The sequence below is a fragment of the Lissotriton helveticus genome, chromosome 12 (assembly GCF_964261635.1).
Source record: "Lissotriton helveticus chromosome 12, aLisHel1.1, whole genome shotgun sequence".
NCBI classification, from domain to species: Eukaryota; Metazoa; Chordata; class Amphibia; order Caudata; family Salamandridae; genus Lissotriton; species Lissotriton helveticus.
The window spans coordinates 689,800,954-689,821,516 of record NC_136073.1 but is presented as its reverse complement, the minus strand read 5'-3'; positions in this window follow the sequence as shown (position 1 = coordinate 689,821,516).

Here is a 20,563-nt window from a genome sequence, read left to right as displayed (position 1 = left end):
TTTCGAGTTGATGAGTCCTGAATTTAAATCATCTTGTTAATTTGTAACTTTATTTTGCTAACATTGAAATCAGCAGATGAATCCTGATTTTCGAGTTGATGAGTCCTGAATTCAAATCATCTTGCTGATTTTCATGTTTATTTTACCAACATTGAAATCAGCAGATGAATCCTGAATCAAATCATCTTGTAAATTTGTACCTTTATTTTGCTAACATTGAAATCAGCAGATGAATCCTGATTTTCAAACTGATGAATCCTGAATTCAAATCATGTTGTTGCTATATAATCATACATTACAAAAACTGAAATCGGCAGATGAATCCTGATTTTCGAGCTGATGAATCCTGAATTCAAATCATGTTGTTGCTATATAAGCATACATTACAAAAACTGAAATCGGCAGAAGAATCTTGATTTTTGAGCTGATGAGTCCTGATTTCAAATCATCCTGCACATTTGTAACTTTATTTTGCTAACATTGAAATCAGAAGATGAATCCTGATTTTAGAGATGATGAATCCTGAATTCAAATCATCTGGTAAATTTGTAACTTTATTTTGCTAACATTGAAATCAGCAGATGAATCCTGATTTTAGAGCTTATGAATCCTGAATTCAAATAATCTAGTAAATGTGTAACTTTATTTTGCTAACATTGAAATTAGCAGATGAATCCTGATTTTAGAGCAGATGAATCCTGAATTCAAATCATCTGGTAAATGTGTAACTTTATTTTGCTAACATTAAAATCAGCAGCTGAATCCTGATTTTAGAGCTGATGAATCCTGAATTCAAATCATCTTGTAAATGTGTAACTTTATTTTGCTAAAATTGAAATCAGCTGATGAATCCTGAATTCAAATCATGTTGTTGCCATATTAGCATACATTACAAAAACTGAAATCGGCAGATGAATCCTGATTTTCGAGCTGATGAATCCTGAATTCAAATCATGTTGTTGCTATATAAGCATACATTACAAAAACTGAAATCGGCAGATGAATCCTGATTTTTGAGCTGATGAGTCCTGATTTCAAATCATCCTGCATATTTGTAACTTTATTTTGCTAACATTGAAATCAGAAGATGAATCCTGATTTTAGAGCTGATGAATCCTGAATTCAAATCATCTGGTAAATTTGTAACTTTATTTTGCTAATATTGAAATCAGCAGCTGAATCCGGATTTTGGAGCTGATGAATCCTGAATTCAAATCATCTGGTAAATTTGTAACTTTATTTTGCTAACATTGAAATCAGCAGCTGAATCCTGATTTTAGAGCTGATGAATCCTGATTTCAAATCATCCTGCACATTTGTAACTTTATTTTGCTAACATTGAAATCAGAAGATGAATCCTGATTTTAGAGCTGATGAATCCTGAATTCAAATCATCTGGTATATTTGTAACTTTATTTTGCTAATATTGAAATCAGCAGCTGAATCCTGATTTTAGAGCTGATGAATCCTGAATTCAAATCATCTGGTAAATTTGTAACTTTATTTTGCTAACATTGAAATCAGCAGATGAATCCTGATTTTAGAGCTTATGAATCCTGCATTCAAATCATCTAGTAAATGTGTAACTTTATTTTGCTAACATTGAAATTAGCAGATGAATCCTGATTTTAGAGCAGATGAATCCTGAATTCAAATCATCTGGTAAATGTGTACCTTTATTTTGCTAACATTGAAATCAGCAACTGAATCCTGATTTTAGAGCTGATGAATCCTGAATTCAAATCATCTTGTAAATGTGTAACTTTATTTTGCTAAAATTGAAATCAGCTGATGAATCCTGAATTCAAATCATGTTGTTGCCATATTAGCATACATTACAAAAACTGAAATCGGCAGATGAATCCTGATTTTCGAGCTGATGAATCCTGAATTCAAATCATGTTGTTGCTATATAAGCATACATTACAAAAACTGAAATCGGCAGATGAATCCTGATTTTTGAGCTGATGAGTCCTGATTTCAAATCATCCTGCACATTTGTAACTTTATTTTGCTAACATTGAAATCAGAAGATGAATCCTGATTTTAGAGCTGATGAATCCTGAATTCAAATCATCTGGTAAATTTGTAACTTTATTTTGCTAATATTGAAATCAGCAGCTGAATCCGGATTTTGGAGCTGATGAATCCTGAATTCAAATCATCTGGTAAATTTGTAACTTTATTTTGCTAACATTGAAATCAGCAGCTGAATCCTGATTTTAGAGCTGATGAATCCTGATTTCAAATCATCCTGCACATTTGTAACTTTATTTTGCTAACATTGAAATCAGAAGATGAATCCTGATTTTAGAGCTGATGAATCCTGAATTCAAATCATCTGGTAAATTTGTAACTTTATTTTGCTAACATTGAAATCAGCAGCTGAATCCTGATTTTAGAGCTGATGAATCCTGAATTCAAATCATCTTGCTGGTTTTCATGTTTATTTTACCAACATTGAAATCAGCAGATGAATCCTGATTTTTAAGCTGATGAATCCTGAATTCAAATCATCTGGTAAATTTGTAACTTTATTTTGCTAACATTGAAATCAGCAGCTGAATCCTGATTTTAGAGCTGATGAATCCTGATTTCAAATCATCCTGCACATTTGTAACTTTATTTTGCTAACATTGAAATCAGAAGATGAATCCTGATTTTAGAGCTGATGAATCCTGAATTCAAATCATCTGGTAAATTTGTAATTTTATTTTGCTAACATTGAAATCAGCAGCTGAATCCTGATTTTAGAGCTGATGAATCCTGAATTCAAATCATCTTGCTGGTTTTCATGTTTATTTTACCAACATTGAAATCAGCAGATGAATCCTGATTTTTAAGCTGATGAATCCTGAATTCAAATCATCTGGTAAATTTGTAACTTTATTTTGCTAACATTGATATCAGCAGATGAGTCCTGATTTTGGAGCTGATGAGTCCGGAATTCAAATCATGTTCTCAATTTATAACTATTTTGCTAATATTGAAATCAGCAGATGAATCCTGATTTTCGAGCGGGTGAGTCCTGAATTCAAATCATCTTGTTAATTCATAAGTTTATTTCACCCACATTTAAATCAGCAGATGGGTTTTGATTTTGCAGCTGATGAGTCCTGAATTCAAATCATCTTGCTGATTTTCATGGTTATTTTACCTACATTGAAATCAGCAGATGAATCCTGATTTTCAAGCTGATGAGTCCTGAATTGAAATCATCTTGTTAATTTGTAACTTTATTTTGCTAACATTGAAATCAGCAAATTAATCCTAAATTTTCGAGTTGATGAGTCCTGAATTCAAATCATCTTGTTAATTTATAACTTTATTTTGCTAACATTGAAATCAGCAGATGAATCCTGATTTTCGAGTTGATGAGTCCTGAATTCAAATCATCTTGCTGATTTTCATGTTTATTTTACCAACATTGAAATCAGCAGATGAATCCTGAATTCAAATCATCTTGTAAATTTGTACCTTTATTTTGCTAACATTGAAATCAGCAGATGAATCCTGATTTTCAAACTGATGAATCCTGAATTCAAATCATGTTGTTGCTATATAATCATACATTACAAAAACTGAAATCGGCAGATGAATCCTGATTTTCGAGCTGAGTCCTGATTTCAAATCACCCTGCACATTTGTAACTTTAGTTTGCTAACATTGAAATAAGAAGATGAATCCTGATTTTAGAGCTGATGAATCCTGAATTCAAATCATCTGGTAAATGTGTAACTTTATTTTGCTAACATTGAAATCAGCAGCTGAATCCTGATTTTAGAGCTGATGAATCCTGAATTCAAATCATCTTGTAAATGTGTAACTTTATTTTGCTAAAATTGAAATCAGCTGATGAATCCTGAATTCAAATCATGTTGTTGCCATATTAGCATACATTACAAAAACTGAAATCGGCAGCTGAATCCTGATTTTAGAGCTGATGAATCCTGAATTCAAATCATCTGGTAAATTTGTAACTTTATTTTGCTAACATTGAAATCAGCAGATGAATCCTGATTTTAGAGCTTATGAATCCTGAATTCAAATCATCTAGTAAATGTGTAACTTTATTTTGCTAACATTGAAATTAGCAGATGAATCCTGATTTTAGAGCAGATGAATCCTGAATTCAATCATCTGGTAAATGTGTAACTTTATTTTGCTAACATTGAAATCAGCAGCTGAATCCTGATTTTAGAGCTGATGAATCCTGAATTCAAATCATCTTGTAAATGTGTAACTTTATTTTGCTAAAATTGAAATCAGCTGATGAATCCTGAATTCAAATCATGTTGTTGCCATATTAGCATACATTACAAAAACTGAAATCGGCAGATGAATCCTGATTTTCGAGCTGATGAATCCTGAATTCAAATCATGTTGTTGCTATATAAGCATACATTACAAAAACTGAAATCGGCAGATGAATCCTGATTTTTGAGCTGATGAGTCCTGATTTCAAATCATCCTGCACATTTGTAACTTTATTTTGCTAACATTGAAATCAGAAGATGAATCCTGATTTTAGAGCTGATGAATCCTGAATTCAAATCATCTGGTAAATGTGTAACTTTATTTTGCTAATATTGAAATCAGCAGCTGAATCCGGATTTTGGAGCTGATGAATCCTGAATTCAAATCATCTGGTAAATTTGTAACTTTATTTTGCTAACATTGAAATCAGCAGCTGAATCCTGATTTTAGAGCTGATGAATCCTGATTTCAAATCATCCTGCACATTTGTAACTTTATTTTGCTAACATTGAAATCAGAAGATGAATCCTGATTTTAGAGCTGATGAATCCTGAATTCAAATCATCTGGTAAATTTGTAACTTTATTTTGCTAACATTGAAATCAGCAGCTGAATCCTGATTTTAGAGCTGATGAATCCTGAATTCAAATCATCTTGCTGGTTTTCATGTTTATTTTACCAACATTGAAATCAGCAGATGAATCCTGATTTTTAAGCTGATGAATCCTGAATTCAAATCATCTGGTAAATTTGTAACTTTATTTTGCTAACATTTGATATCAGCAGATGAGTCCTGATTTTGGAGCTGATGAGTCCGGAATTCAAATCATGTTCTCAATTTATAACTATTTTGCTAATATTGAAATCAGCAGATGAATCCTGATTTTCGAGCGGGTGAGTCCTGAATTCAAATCATCTTGTTAATTTATAAGTTTATTTCACCCACATTTAAATCAGCAGATGGGTTTTGATTTTGCAGCTGATGAGTCCTGAATTCAAATCATCTTGCTGATTTTCATGGTTATTTTACCTACATTGAAATCAGCAGATGAATCCTGATTTTCAAGCTGATGAGTCCTGAATTGAAATCATCTTGTTAATTTGTAACTTTATTTTGCTAACATTGAAATCAGCAAATTAATCCTAAATTTTCGAGTTGATGAGTCCTGAATTCAAATCATCTTGTTAATTTGTAACTTTATTTTGCTAACATTGAAATCAGCAGATGAATCCTGATTTTAGAGCTGATGAATCCTGAATTCAAATCATCTGGTAAATTTGTAACTTTATTTTGCTAATATTGAAATCAGCAGCTGAATCCGGATTTTGGAGATGATGAATCCTGAATTCAAATCATCTGGTAAATGTGTAACTTTATTTTGCTAACATTGAAATCAGCAGCTGAATCCTGATTTTAGAGCTGATGAATCCTGAATTCAAATCATCACTTAAATGTGTAACTTTATTTTGCTAAAATTGAAATCAGCTGATGAATCCTGAATTCAAATCATGTTGTTGCCATATTAGCATACATTACAAAAACTGAAATCGGCAGATGAATCCTGATTTTCGAGCTGATGAATCCTGAATTCAAATCATGTTGTTGCTATATAAGCATACATTACAAAAACTGAAATCGGCAGATGAATCCTGATTTTTGAGCTGATGAGTCCTGATTTCAAATCATCCTGCACATTTGTAACTTTATTTTGCTAACATTGAAATCAGAAGATGAATCCTGATTTTAGAGCTGATGAATCCTGAATTCAAATCATCTGGTAAATTTGTAACTTTATTTTGCTAATATTGAAATCAGCAGCTGAATCCGGATTTTGGAGCTGATGAATCCTGAATTCAAATCATCTGGTAAATTTGTAACTTTATTTTGCTAACATTTAAATCAGCAGCTGAATCCTGATTTTAGAGCTGATGAATCCTGATTTCAAATCATCCTGCACATTTGTAACTTTATTTTGCTAACATTGAAATCAGAAGATGAATCCTGATTTTAGAGCTGATGAATCCTGAATTCAAATCATCTGGTAAATTTGTAACTTTATTTTGCTAACATTGAAATCAGCAGCTGAATCCTGATTTTAGAGCTGATGAATCCTGAATTCAAATCATCTTGCTGGTTTTCATGTTTATTTTACCAACATTGAAATCAGCAGATGAATCCTGATTTTTAAGCTGATGAATCCTGAATTCAAATCATCTGGTAAATTTGTAACTTTATTTTGCTAACATTGATATCAGCAGATGAGTCCTGATTTTGGAGCTGATGAGTCCGGAATTCAAATCATGTTCTCAATTTATAACTATTTTGCTAATATTGAAATCAGCAGATGAATCCTGATTTTCGAGCGGGTGAGTCCTGAATTCAAATCATCTTGTTAATTTATAAGTTTATTTCACCCACATTTAAATCAGCAGATGGGTTTTGATTTTGCAGCTGATGAGTCCTGAATTCAAATCATCTTGCTGATTTTCATGGTTATTTTACCTACATTGAAATCAGCAGATGAATCCTGATTTTCAAGCTGATGAGTCCTGAATTGAAATCATCTTGTTAATTTGTAACTTTATTTTGCTAACATTGAAATCAGCAAATTAATCCTAAATTTTCGAGTTGATGAGTCCTGAATTCAAATCATCTTGTTAATTTGTAACTTTATTTTGCTAACATTGAAATCAGCAGATGAATCCTGATTTTCGAGTTGATGAGTCCTGAATTCAAATCATCTTGCTGATTTTCATGTTTATTTTACCAACATTGAAATCAGCAGATGAATCCTGAATTCAAATCATCTTGTAAATTTGTACCTTTATTTTGCTAACATTGAAATCAGCAGATGAATCCTGATTTTCAAACTGATGAATCCTGAATTCAAATCATGTTGTTGCTATATAATCATACATTACAAAAACTGAAATCGGCAGATGAATCCTGATTTTCGAGCTGATGAATCCTGAATTCAAATCATGTTGTTGCTATATAAGCATACATTACAAAAACTGAAATCGGCAGAAGAATCTTGATTTTTGAGCTGAGTCCTGATTTCAAATCACCCTGCACATTTGTAACTTTATTTTGCTAACATTGAAATCAGCAGATGAATCCTGATTTTAGAGCTGATGAATCCTGAATTCAAATCATCTGGTAAATGTGTAACTTTATTTTGCTAACATTGAAATCAGCAGCTGAATCCTGATTTTAGAGCTGATGAATCCTGAATTCAAATCATCTTGTAAATGTGTAACTTTATTTTGCTAAAATTTAAATCAGCTGATGAATCCTGAATTCAAATCATGTTGTTGCCATATTAGCATACATTACAAAAACTGAAATCGGCACATGAATCCTGATTTTCGAGCTGATGAATCCTGAATTCAAATCATGTTGTTGCTATATAAGCATACATTACAAAAACTGAAATCGGCAGATGAATCCTGATTTTTGAGCTGAGTCCTGATTTCAAATCATCCTGCACATTTGTAACTTTATTTTGCTAACATTGAAATCAGAAGATGAATACTGATTTTAGAGCTGATGAATCCTGAATTCAAATCATCTGGTAAATGTGTAACTTTATTTTGCTAACATTGAAATCAGCAGCTGAATCCTGATTTTAGAGCTGATGAATCCTGAATTCAAATCATCTTGTAAATGTGTAACTTTATTTTGCTAAAATTGAAATCAGCTGATGAATCCTGAATTCAAATCATGTTGTTGCCATATTAGCATACATTACAAAAACTGAAATCGGCAGATGAATCCTGATTTTCGAGCTGATGAATCCTGAATTCAAATCATGTTGTTGCTATATAAGCATACATTACAAAAACTGAAATCGGCAGATGAATCCTGATTTTTGAGCTGAGTCCTGATTTCAAATCATCCTGCACATTTGTAACTTTATTTTACTAACATTGAAATCAGAAGATGAATCCTGATTTTAGAGCTGATGAATCCTGAATTCAAATCATCTGGTAAATTTGTAACTTTATTTTGCTAATATTGAAATCAGCAGCTGAATCCGGATTTTGGAGCTGATGAATCCTGAATTCAAATCATCTGGTAAATTTGTAACTTTATTTTGCTAACATTGAAATCAGCAGATGAATCCTGATTTTAGAGCTTATGAATCCTGAATTCAAATCATCTAGTAAATGTGTAACTTTATTTTGCTAACATTGAAATCAGCAGATGAATCCTGATTTTAGAGCTGATGAATCCTGAATTCAAATCATCTGGTAAATGTGTAACTTTATTTTGCTAACATTGAAATCAGCAGCTGAATCCTGATTTTAGAGCTGATGAATCCTGAATTCAAATCATCTCTTAAATGTGTAACTTTATTTTGCTAAAATTGAAATCAGCTGATGAATCCTGAATTCAAATCATGTTGCCATATTAGCATACATTACAAAAACTGAAATCGGCAGATGAATCCTGATTTTCGAGCTGATGAATCCTGAATTCAAATCATGTTGTTGCTATATAAGCATACATTACAAAAACTGAAATCGGCAGATGAATCCTGATTTTTGAGCTGATGAGTCCTGATTTCAAATCATCCTGCACATTTGTAACTTTATTTTGCTAACATTGAAATCAGAAGATGAATCCTGATTTTAGAGCTGATGAATCCTGAATTCAAATCATCTGGTAAATTTGTAACTTTATTTTGCTAATATTGAAATCAGCAGCTGAATTCGGATTTTGGAGCTGATGAATCCTGAATTCAAATCATCTGGTAAATTTGTAACTTTATTTTGCTAACATTGAAATCAGCAGCTGAATCCTGATTTTAGAACTGATGAATCCTGATTTCAAATCATCCTGCACATTTGTAACTTTATTTTGCTAACATTGAAATCAGAAGATGAATCCTGATTTTAGAGCTGATGAATCCTGAATTCAAATCATCTGGTAAATTTGTAATTTTATTTTGCTAACATTGAAATCAGTAGCTGAATCCTGAATTCAAATCATCTTGCTGGTTTTCATGTTTATTTAATCAACATTGAAATCAGCAGATGAATCCTGATTTTTAAGCTGATGAATCCTGAATTCAAATCATCTGGTACTTTTGTAACTTTATTTTGCTAACATTGATATCAGCAGATGAGTCCTGATTTTGGAGCTGATGAGTCCGGAATTCAAATCATGTTCTCAATTTATAACTATTTTGCTAATATTGAAATCAGCAGATGAATCCTGATTTTCGAGCGGGTGAGTCCTGAATTCAAATCATCTTGCTGTTTTTCATGTTTATTTTACCAACATTGAAATCAGCAGATTATTCCTGATTTTCGAGCTGATGAGTCCTGATTTCAAAGCATCTTGTTAATTTATAAGTTTATTTCACCCACATTTAAATCAGCAGATGGGTTTTGATTTTGCAGCTGATGAGTCCTGAATTCAAATCATCTTGCTGAATTTCATGGTTATTTTACCTACATTGAAATCAGCAGATGAATCCTGATTTTCAAGCTGATGAGTCCTGAATTGAAATCATCTTGTTAATTTGTAACTTTATTTTGCTAACATTGAAATCAGCAAATTAATCCGGATTTTCGAGTTGATGAGTCCTGAATTCAAATCATCTTGTTAATTTGTAACTTTATTTTGCTAACATTGAAATCAGCAGATGAATCTTGATTTTCGAGTTGATGAGTCCTGAATTCAAATCATCTTGCTGATTTTCATGTTTATTTTACCAACATTGAAATCAGCAGATGAATCCTGAATTCATATCATCTTGTAAATGTGTACCTTTATTTTGCTAACATTGAAATCAGCAGATGAATCCTGATTTTCAAACTGATGAATCCTGAATTCAAATCATGTTGTTGCTATATGATCATACATTACAAAAACTGAAATCGGAAGATGAATCCTGACTTTCGAGCTGATGAATCCTGAATTCAAATCATGTTGTTGCTATATAAGCATACATTACAAAAACTGAAATCGGCAGAAGAATCTTGATTTTTGAGATGAGTCCTGATTTCAAATCACCCTGCACATTTGTAACTTTATTTTGCTAACATTGAAATCAGCAGATGAATCCTGATTTTAGAGCTGATGAATCCTGAATTCAAATCATCTGGTAAATGTGTAACTTTATTTTGCTAACATTGAAATCAGCAGCTGAATCCTGATTTTAGAGCTGATGAATCCTGAATTCAAATCATCTTGTAAATATGTAACTTTATTTTGCTAAAATTGAAATCAGCTGATGAATCCTGAATTCAAATCATGTTGTTGCTATATAAGCATACATTACAAAAACTGAAATCGGCAGATGAATCCTGATTTTTGAGCTGAGTCCTGATTTCAAATCATCCTGCACATTTGTAACTTTATTTTGCTAACATTGAAATCAGAAGATGAATCCTGATTTTAGAGCTGATGAATCCTGAATTCAAATCATCTGGTAAATTTGTAACTTTATTTTGCTAATATTGAAATCAGCAGCTGAATCCGGATTTTGGAGCTGATGAATCCTGAATTCAAATCATCTGGTAAATTTGTAACTTTATTTTGCTAATATTGAAATCAGCAGCTGAATCCGGATTTTAGAGCTTATGAATCCTGAATTCAAATCATCTAGTAAATGTGTAACTTTATTTTGCTAACATTGAAATCAGCAGATGAATCCTGATTTTAGAGCTGATGAATCCTGAATTCAAATCATCTGGTAAATGTGTAACTTTATTTTGCTAACATTGAAATCAGCAGCTGAATCCTGATTTTAGAGCTGATGAATCCTGAATTCAAATCATCACTTAAATGTGTAACTTTATTTTGCTAAAATTGAAATCAGCTGATGAATCCTGAATTCAAATCATGTTGTTGCCATATTAGCATACATTACAAAAACTGAAATCGGCAGATGAATCCTGATTTTCGAGCTGATGAATCCTGAATTCAAATCATGTTGTTGCTATATAAGCATACATTACAAAAACTGAAATCGGCAGATGAATCCTGATTTTTGAGCTGATGAGTCCTGATTTCAAATCATCCTGCACATTTGTAACTTTATTTTGCTAACATTGAAATCAGAAGATGAATCCTGATTTTAGAGCTGATGAATCCTGAATTCAAATCATCTTGCTGATTTTCATGTTTATTTTACCAACATTGAAATCAGCAGATGAATCCTGAATTCAAATCATCTTGTAAATTTGTACCTTTATTTTGCTAACATTGAAATCAGCAGATGAATCATGATTTTCAAACTGATGAATCCTGAATTCAAATCATGTTGTTGCTATATAATCATACATTACAAAAACTGAAATCGGCAGATGAATCCTGATTTTCGAGCTGATGAATCCTGAATTCAAATCATGTTGTTGCTATATAAGCATACATTACAAAAACTGAAATCGGCAGAAGAATCTTGATTTTTGAGCTGATGAGTCCTGATTTCAAATCACCCTGCACATTTGTAACTTTATTTTGCTAACATTGAAATCAGCAGCTGAATCCTGATTTTAGAGCTGATGAATCCTGAATTCAAATCATCTTGTAAATGTGTAACTTTATTTTGCTAAAATTGAAATCAGCTGATGAATCCTGAATTCAAATCATGTTGTTGCCATATTAGCATACATTACAAAAACTGAAATCGGCAGATGAATCCTGATTTTCGAGCTGATGAATCCTGAATTCAAATCATGTTGTTGCTATATAAGCATACATTACAAAAACTGAAATCGGCAGATGAATCCTGATTTTTGAGCTGATGAGTCCTGATTTCAAATCATCCTGCACATTTGTAACTTTATTTTGCTAACATTGAAATCAGAAGATGAATCCTGATTTTAGAGCTGATGAATCCTGAATTCAAATCATCTGGTAAATTTGTAACTTTATTTTGCTAATATTGAAATCAGCAGCTGAATCCGGATTTTGGAGCTGATGAATCCTGAATTCAAATCATCTGGTAAATTTGTAACTTTATTTTGCTAACATTGAAACCAGCAGCTGAATCCTGATTTTAGAGCTGATGAATCCTGATTTCAAATCATCCTGCACATTTGTAACTTTATTTTGCTAACATTGAAATCAGAAGATGAATCCTGATTTTAGAGCTGATGAATCCTGAATTCAAATCATCTGGTAAATTTGTAACTTTATTTTGCTAACATTGAAATCAGCAGCTGAATCCTGATTTTAGAGCTGATGAATCCTGGATTCAAATCATCTTGCTGGTTTTCATGTTTATTTTACCAACATTGAAATCAGCAGATGAATCCTGATTTTTAAGCTGATGAATCCTGAATTCAAATCATCTGGTAAATTTGTAACTTTATTTTGCTAACATTGATATCAGCAGATAAGTCCTGATTTTGGAGCTGATGAGTCCGGAATTCAAATCATGTTCTCAATTTATAACTATTTTGCTAATATTGAAATCAGCAGATGAATCCTGATTTTCGAGCGGGTGAGTCCTGAATTCAAATCATCTTGCTGTTTTTCATGTTTATTTTACCAACATTGAAATCAGCAGATTATTCCTGATTTTCGAGCTGATGAGTCCTGATTTCAAAGCATCTTGTTAATTTATAAGTTTATTTCACCCACATTTAAATCAGCAGATGGGTTTTGATTTTGCAGCTGATGAGTCCTGAATTCAAATCATCTTGCTGATTTTCATGGTTATTTTACCTACATTGAAATCAGCAGATGAATCCTGATTTTCAAGCTGATGAGTCCTGAATTGAAATCATCTTGTTAATTTGTAACTTTATTTTGCTAACATTGAAATCAGCAAATTAATCCTGATTTTCGACTTGATGAGTCCTGAATTCAAATCATCTTGTTAATTTGTAACTTTATTTTGCTAACATTGAAATCAGCAGATGAATCCTGATTTTCGAGTTGATGAGTCCTGAATTCAAATCATCTTGCTGATTTTCATGTTTATTTTACCAACATTGAAATCAGCAGATGAATCCTGAATTCAAATCATCTTGTAAATTTGTACCTTTATTTTGCTAACATTGAAATCAGCAGATGAATCCTGATTTTCAAACTGATGAATCCTGAATTCAAATCATGTTGTTGCTATATAATCATACATTACAAAAACTGAAATCGGCAGATGAATCCTGATTTTCGAGCTGATGAATCCTGAATTCAAATCATGTTGTTGCTATATAAGCATACATTACAAAAACTGAAATCGGCAGAAGAATCTTGATTTTTGAGCTGATGAGTCCTGATTTCAAATCACCCTGCACATTTGTAACTTTATTTTGCTAACATTGAAATCAGCAGATGAATCCTGATTTTAGAGCTGATGAATCCTGAATTCAAATCATCTGGTAAATGTGTAACTTTATTTTGCTAACATTGAAATCAGCAGCTGAATCCTGATTTTAGAGCTGATGAATCCTGAATTCAAATCATCTTGTAAATTTGTAACTTTATTTTGCTAAAATTGAAATCAGCTGATGAATCCTGAATTCAAATCATGTTGTTGCTATATAAGCATACATTACAAAAACTGAAATCGGCAGATGAATCCTGATTTTTGAGCTGAGTCCTGATTTCAAATCATCCTGCACATTTGTAACTTTATTTTGCTAACATTGAAATCAGAAGATGAATCCTGATTTTAGAGCTGATGAATCCTGAATTCAAATCATCTGGTAAATTTGTAACTTTATTTTGCTAATATTGAAATCAGCAGCTGAATCCGGATTTTGGAGCTGATGAATCCTGAATTCAAATCATCTGGTAAATTTGTAACTTTATTTTGCTAACATTGAAATCAGCAGATGAATCCTGATTTTAGAGCTTATGAATCCTGAATTCAAATCATCTAGTAAATGTGTAACTTTATTTTGCTAACATTGAAATCAGCAGATGAATCCTGATTTTAGAGCTGATGAATCCTGAATTCAAATCATCTGGTAAATGTGTAACTTTATTTTGCTAACATTGAAATCAGCAGCTGAATCCTGATTTTAGAGCTGATGAATCCTGAATTCAAATCATCACTTAAATGTGTAACTTTATTTTGCTAAAATTGAAATCAGCTGATGAATCCTGAATTCAAATCATGTTGTTGCCATATTAGCATACATTACAAAAACTGAAATCGGCAGATGAATCCTGATTTTCGAGCTGATGAATCCTGAATTCAAATCATGTTGTTGCTATATAAGCATACATTACAAAAACTGAAATCGGCAGATGAATCCTGATTTTTGAGCTGATGAGTCCTGATTTCAAATCATCCTGCACATTTGTAACTTTATTTTGCTAACATTGAAATCAGAAGATGAATCCTGATTTTAGAGCTGATGAATCCTGAATTCAAATCATCTGGTAAATTTGTAACTTTATTTTGCTAATATTGAAATCAGCAGCTGAATCCGGATTTTGGAGCTGATGAATCCTGAATTCAAATCATCTGGTAAATTTGTAACTTTATTTTGCTAACATTGAAATCAGCAGCTGAATCCTGATTTTAGAGCTGATGAATCCTGATTTCAAATCATCCTGCACATTTGTAACTTTATTTTGCTAACATTGAAATCAGAAGATGAATCCTGATTTTAGAGCTGATGAATCCTGAATTCAAATCATCTGGTAAATTTGTAATTTTATTTTGCTAACATTGAAATCAGCAGCTGAATCCTGATTTTAGAGCTGATGAATCCTGAATTCAAATCATCTTGCTGGTTTTCATGTTTATTTTACCAACATTGAAATCAGCAGATGAATCCTGATTTTTAAGCTGATGAATCCTGAATTCAAATCATCTGGTACTTTTGTAACTTTATTTTGCTAACATTGATATCAGCAGATGAGTCCTGATTTTGGAGCTGATGAGTCCGGAATTCAAATCATGTTCTCAATTTATAACTATTTTGCTAATATTGAAATCAGCAGATGAATCCTGATTTTCGAGCGGGTGAGTCCTGAATTCAAATCATCTTGCTGTTTTTCATGTTTATTTTACCAACATTGAAATCAGCAGATTATTCCTGATTTTCGAGCTGATGAGTCCTGATTTCAAAGCATCTTGTTAATTTATACGTTTATTTCACCCACATTTAAATCAGCAGATGGGTTTTGATTTTGCAGCTGATGAGTCCTGAATTCAAATCATCTTGCTGATTTTCATGGTTATTTTACCTACATTGAAATCAGCAGATGAATCCTGATTTTCAAGCTGATGAGTCCTGAATTGAAATCATCTTGTTAATTTGTAACTTTATTTTGCTAACATTGAAATCAGCAAATTAATCCTGATTTTCGAGTTGATGAGTCCTGAATTTAAATCATCTTGTTAATTTGTAACTTTATTTTGCTAACATTGAAATCAGCAGATGAATCCTGATTTTCGAGTTGATGAGTCCTGAATTCAAATCATCTTGCTGATTTTCATGTTTATTTTACCAACATTGAAATCAGCAGATGAATCCTGAATCAAATCATCTTGTAAATTTGTACCTTTATTTTGCTAACATTGAAATCAGCAGATGAATCCTGATTTTCAAACTGATGAATCCTGAATTCAAATCATGTTGTTGCTATATAATCATACATTACAAAAACTGAAATCGGCAGATGAATCCTGATTTTCGAGCTGATGAATCCTGAATTCAAATCATGTTGTTGCTATATAAGCATACATTACAAAAACTGAAATCGGCAGAAGAATCTTGATTTTTGAGCTGATGAGTCCTGATTTCAAATCATCCTGCACATTTGTAACTTTATTTTGCTAACATTGAAATCAGAAGATGAATCCTGATTTTAGAGATGATGAATCCTGAATTCAAATCATCTGGTAAATTTGTAACTTTATTTTGCTAACATTGAAATCAGCAGATGAATCCTGATTTTAGAGCTTATGAATCCTGAATTCAAATAATCTAGTAAATGTGTAACTTTATTTTGCTAACATTGAAATTAGCAGATGAATCCTGATTTTAGAGCAGATGAATCCTGAATTCAAATCATCTGGTAAATGTGTAACTTTATTTTGCTAACATTAAAATCAGCAGCTGAATCCTGATTTTAGAGCTGATGAATCCTGAATTCAAATCATCTTGTAAATGTGTAACTTTATTTTGCTAAAATTGAAATCAGCTGATGAATCCTGAATTCAAATCATGTTGTTGCCATATTAGCATACATTACAAAAACTGAAATCGGCAGATGAATCCTGATTTTCGAGCTGATGAATCCTGAATTCAAATCATGTTGTTGCTATATAAGCATACATTACAAAAACTGAAATCGGCAGATGAATCCTGATTTTTGAGCTGATGAGTCCTGATTTCAAATCATCCTGCATATTTGTAACTTTATTTTGCTAACATTGAAATCAGAAGATGAATCCTGATTTTAGAGCTGATGAATCCTGAATTCAAATCATCTGGTAAATTTGTAACTTTATTTTGCTAATATTGAAATCAGCAGCTGAATCCGGATTTTGGAGCTGATGAATCCTGAATTCAAATCATCTGGTAAATTTGTAACTTTATTTTGCTAACATTGAAATCAGCAGCTGAATCCTGATTTTAGAGCTGATGAATCCTGATTTCAAATCATCCTGCACATTTGTAACTTTATTTTGCTAACATTGAAATCAGAAGATGAATCCTGATTTTAGAGCTGATGAATCCTGAATTCAAATCATCTGGTATATTTGTAACTTTATTTTGCTAATATTGAAATCAGCAGCTGAATCCTGATTTTAGAGCTGATGAATCCTGAATTCAAATCATCTGGTAAATTTGTAACTTTATTTTGCTAACATTGAAATCAGCAGATGAATCCTGATTTTAGAGCTTATGAATCCTGCATTCAAATCATCTAGTAAATGTGTAACTTTATTTTGCTAACATTGAAATTAGCAGATGAATCCTGATTTTAGAGCAGATGAATCCTGAATTCAAATCATCTGGTAAATGTGTACCTTTATTTTGCTAACATTGAAATCAGCAACTGAATCCTGATTTTAGAGCTGATGAATCCTGAATTCAAATCATCTTGTAAATGTGTAACTTTATTTTGCTAAAATTGAAATCAGCTGATGAATCCTGAATTCAAATCATGTTGTTGCCATATTAGCATACATTACAAAAACTGAAATCGGCAGATGAATCCTGATTTTCGAGCTGATGAATCCTGAATTCAAATCATGTTGTTGCTATATAAGCATACATTACAAAAACTGAAATCGGCAGATGAATCCTGATTTTTGAGCTGATGAGTCCTGATTTCAAATCATCCTGCACATTTGTAACTTTATTTTGCTAACATTGAAATCAGAAGATGAATCCTGATTTTAGAGCTGATGAATCCTGAATTCAAATCATCTGGTAAATTTGTAACTTTATTTTGCTAATATTGAAATCAGCAGCTGAATCCGGATTTTGGAGCTGATGAATCCTGAATTCAAATCATCTGGTAAATTTGTAACTTTATTTTGCTAACATTGAAATCAGCAGCTGAATCCTGATTTTAGAGCTGATGAATCCTGATTTCAAATCATCCTGCACATTTGTAACTTTATTTTGCTAACATTGAAATCAGAAGATGAATCCTGATTTTAGAGCTGATGAATCCTGAATTCAAATCATCTGGTAAATTTGTAACTTTATTTTGCTAACATTGAAATCAGCAGCTGAATCCTGATTTTAGAGCTGATGAATCCTGAATTCAAATCATCTTGCTGGTTTTCATGTTTATTTTACCAACATTGAAATCAGCAGATGAATCCTGATTTTTAAGCTGATGAATCCTGAATTCAAATCATCTGGTAAATTTGTAACTTTATTTTGCTAACATTGAAATCAGCAGCTGAATCCTGATTTTAGAGCTGATGAATCCTGATTTCAAATCATCCTGCACATTTGTAACTTTATTTTGCTAACATTGAAATCAGAAGATGAATCCTGATTTTAGAGCTGATGAATCCTGAATTCAAATCATCTGGTAAATTTGTAATTTTATTTTGCTAACATTGAAATCAGCAGCTGAATCCTGATTTTAGAGCTGATGAATCCTGAATTCAAATCATCTTGCTGGTTTTCATGTTTATTTTACCAACATTGAAATCAGCAGATGAATCCTGATTTTTAAGCTGATGAATCCTGAATTCAAATCATCTGGTAAATTTGTAACTTTATTTTGCTAACATTGATATCAGCAGATGAGTCCTGATTTTGGAGCTGATGAGTCCGGAATTCAAATCATGTTCTCAATTTATAACTATTTTGCTAATATTGAAATCAGCAGATGAATCCTGATTTTCGAGCGGGTGAGTCCTGAATTCAAATCATCTTGTTAATTCATAAGTTTATTTCACCCACATTTAAATCAGCAGATGGGTTTTGATTTTGCAGCTGATGAGTCCTGAATTCAAATCATCTTGCTGATTTTCATGGTTATTTTACCTACATTGAAATCAGCAGATGAATCCTGATTTTCAAGCTGATGAGTCCTGAATTGAAATCATCTTGTTAATTTGTAACTTTATTTTGCTAACATTGAAATCAGCAAATTAATCCTAAATTTTCGAGTTGATGAGTCCTGAATTCAAATCATCTTGTTAATTTATAACTTTATTTTGCTAACATTGAAATCAGCAGATGAATCCTGATTTTCGAGTTGATGAGTCCTGAATTCAAATCATCTTGCTGATTTTCATGTTTATTTTACCAACATTGAAATCAGCAGATGAATCCTGAATTCAAATCATCTTGTAAATTTGTACCTTTATTTTGCTAACATTGAAATCAGCAGATGAATCCTGATTTTCAAACTGATGAATCCTGAATTCAAATCATGTTGTTGCTATATAATCATACATTACAAAAACTGAAATCGGCAGATGAATCCTGATTTTCGAGCTGAGTCCTGATTTCAAATCACCCTGCACATTTGTAACTTTAGTTTGCTAACATTGAAATAAGAAGATGAATCCTGATTTTAGAGCTGATGAATCCTGAATTCAAATCATCTGGTAAATGTGTAACTTTATTTTGCTAACATTGAAATCAGCAGCTGAATCCTGATTTTAGAGCTGATGAATCCTGAATTCAAATCATCTTGTAAATGTGTAACTTTATTTTGCTAAAATTGAAATCAGCTGATGAATCCTGAATTCAAATCATGTTGTTGCCATATTAGCATACATTACAAAAACTGAAATCGGCAGCTGAATCCTGATTTTAGAGCTGATGAATCCTGAATTCAAATCATCTGGTAAATTTGTAACTTTATTTTGCTAACATTGAAATCAGCAGATGAATCCTGATTTTAGAGCTTATGAATCCTGAATTCAAATCATCTAGTAAATGTGTAACTTTATTTTGCTAACATTGAAATTAGCAGATGAATCCTGATTTTAGAGCAGATGAATCCTGAATTCAATCATCTGGTAAATGTGTAACTTTATTTTGCTAACATTGAAATCAGCAGCTGAATCCTGATTTTAGAGCTGATGAATCCTGAATTCAAATCATCTTGTAAATGTGTAACTTTATTTTGCTAAAATTGAAATCAGCTGATGAATCCTGAATTCAAATCATGTTGTTGCCATATTAGCATACATTACAAAAACTGAAATCGGCAGATGAATCCTGATTTTCGAGCTGATGAATCCTGAATTCAAATCATGTTGTTGCTATATAAGCATACATTACAAAAACTGAAATCGGCAGATGAATCCTGATTTTTGAGCTGATGAGTCCTGATTTCAAATCATCCTGCACATTTGTAACTTTATTTTGCTAACATTGAAATCAGAAGATGAATCCTGATTTTAGAGCTGATGAATCCTGAATTCAAATCATCTGGTAAATGTGTAACTTTATTTTGCTAATATTGAAATCAGCAGCTGAATCCGGATTTTGGAGCTGATGAATCCTGAATTCAAATCATCTGGTAAATTTGTAACTTTATTTTGCTAACATTGAAATCAGCAGCTGAATCCTGATTTTAGAGCTGATGAATCCTGATTTCAAATCATCCTGCACATTTGTAACTTTATTTTGCTAACATTGAAATCAGAAGATGAATCCTGATTTTAGAGCTGATGAATCCTGAATTCAAATCATCTGGTAAATTTGTAACTTTATTTTGCTAACATTGAAATCAGCAGCTGAATCCTGATTTTAGAGCTGATGAATCCTGAATTCAAATCATCTTGCTGGTTTTCATGTTTATTTTACCAACATTGAAATCAGCAGATGAATCCTGATTTTTAAGCTGATGAATCCTGAATTCAAATCATCTGGTAAATTTGTAACTTTATTT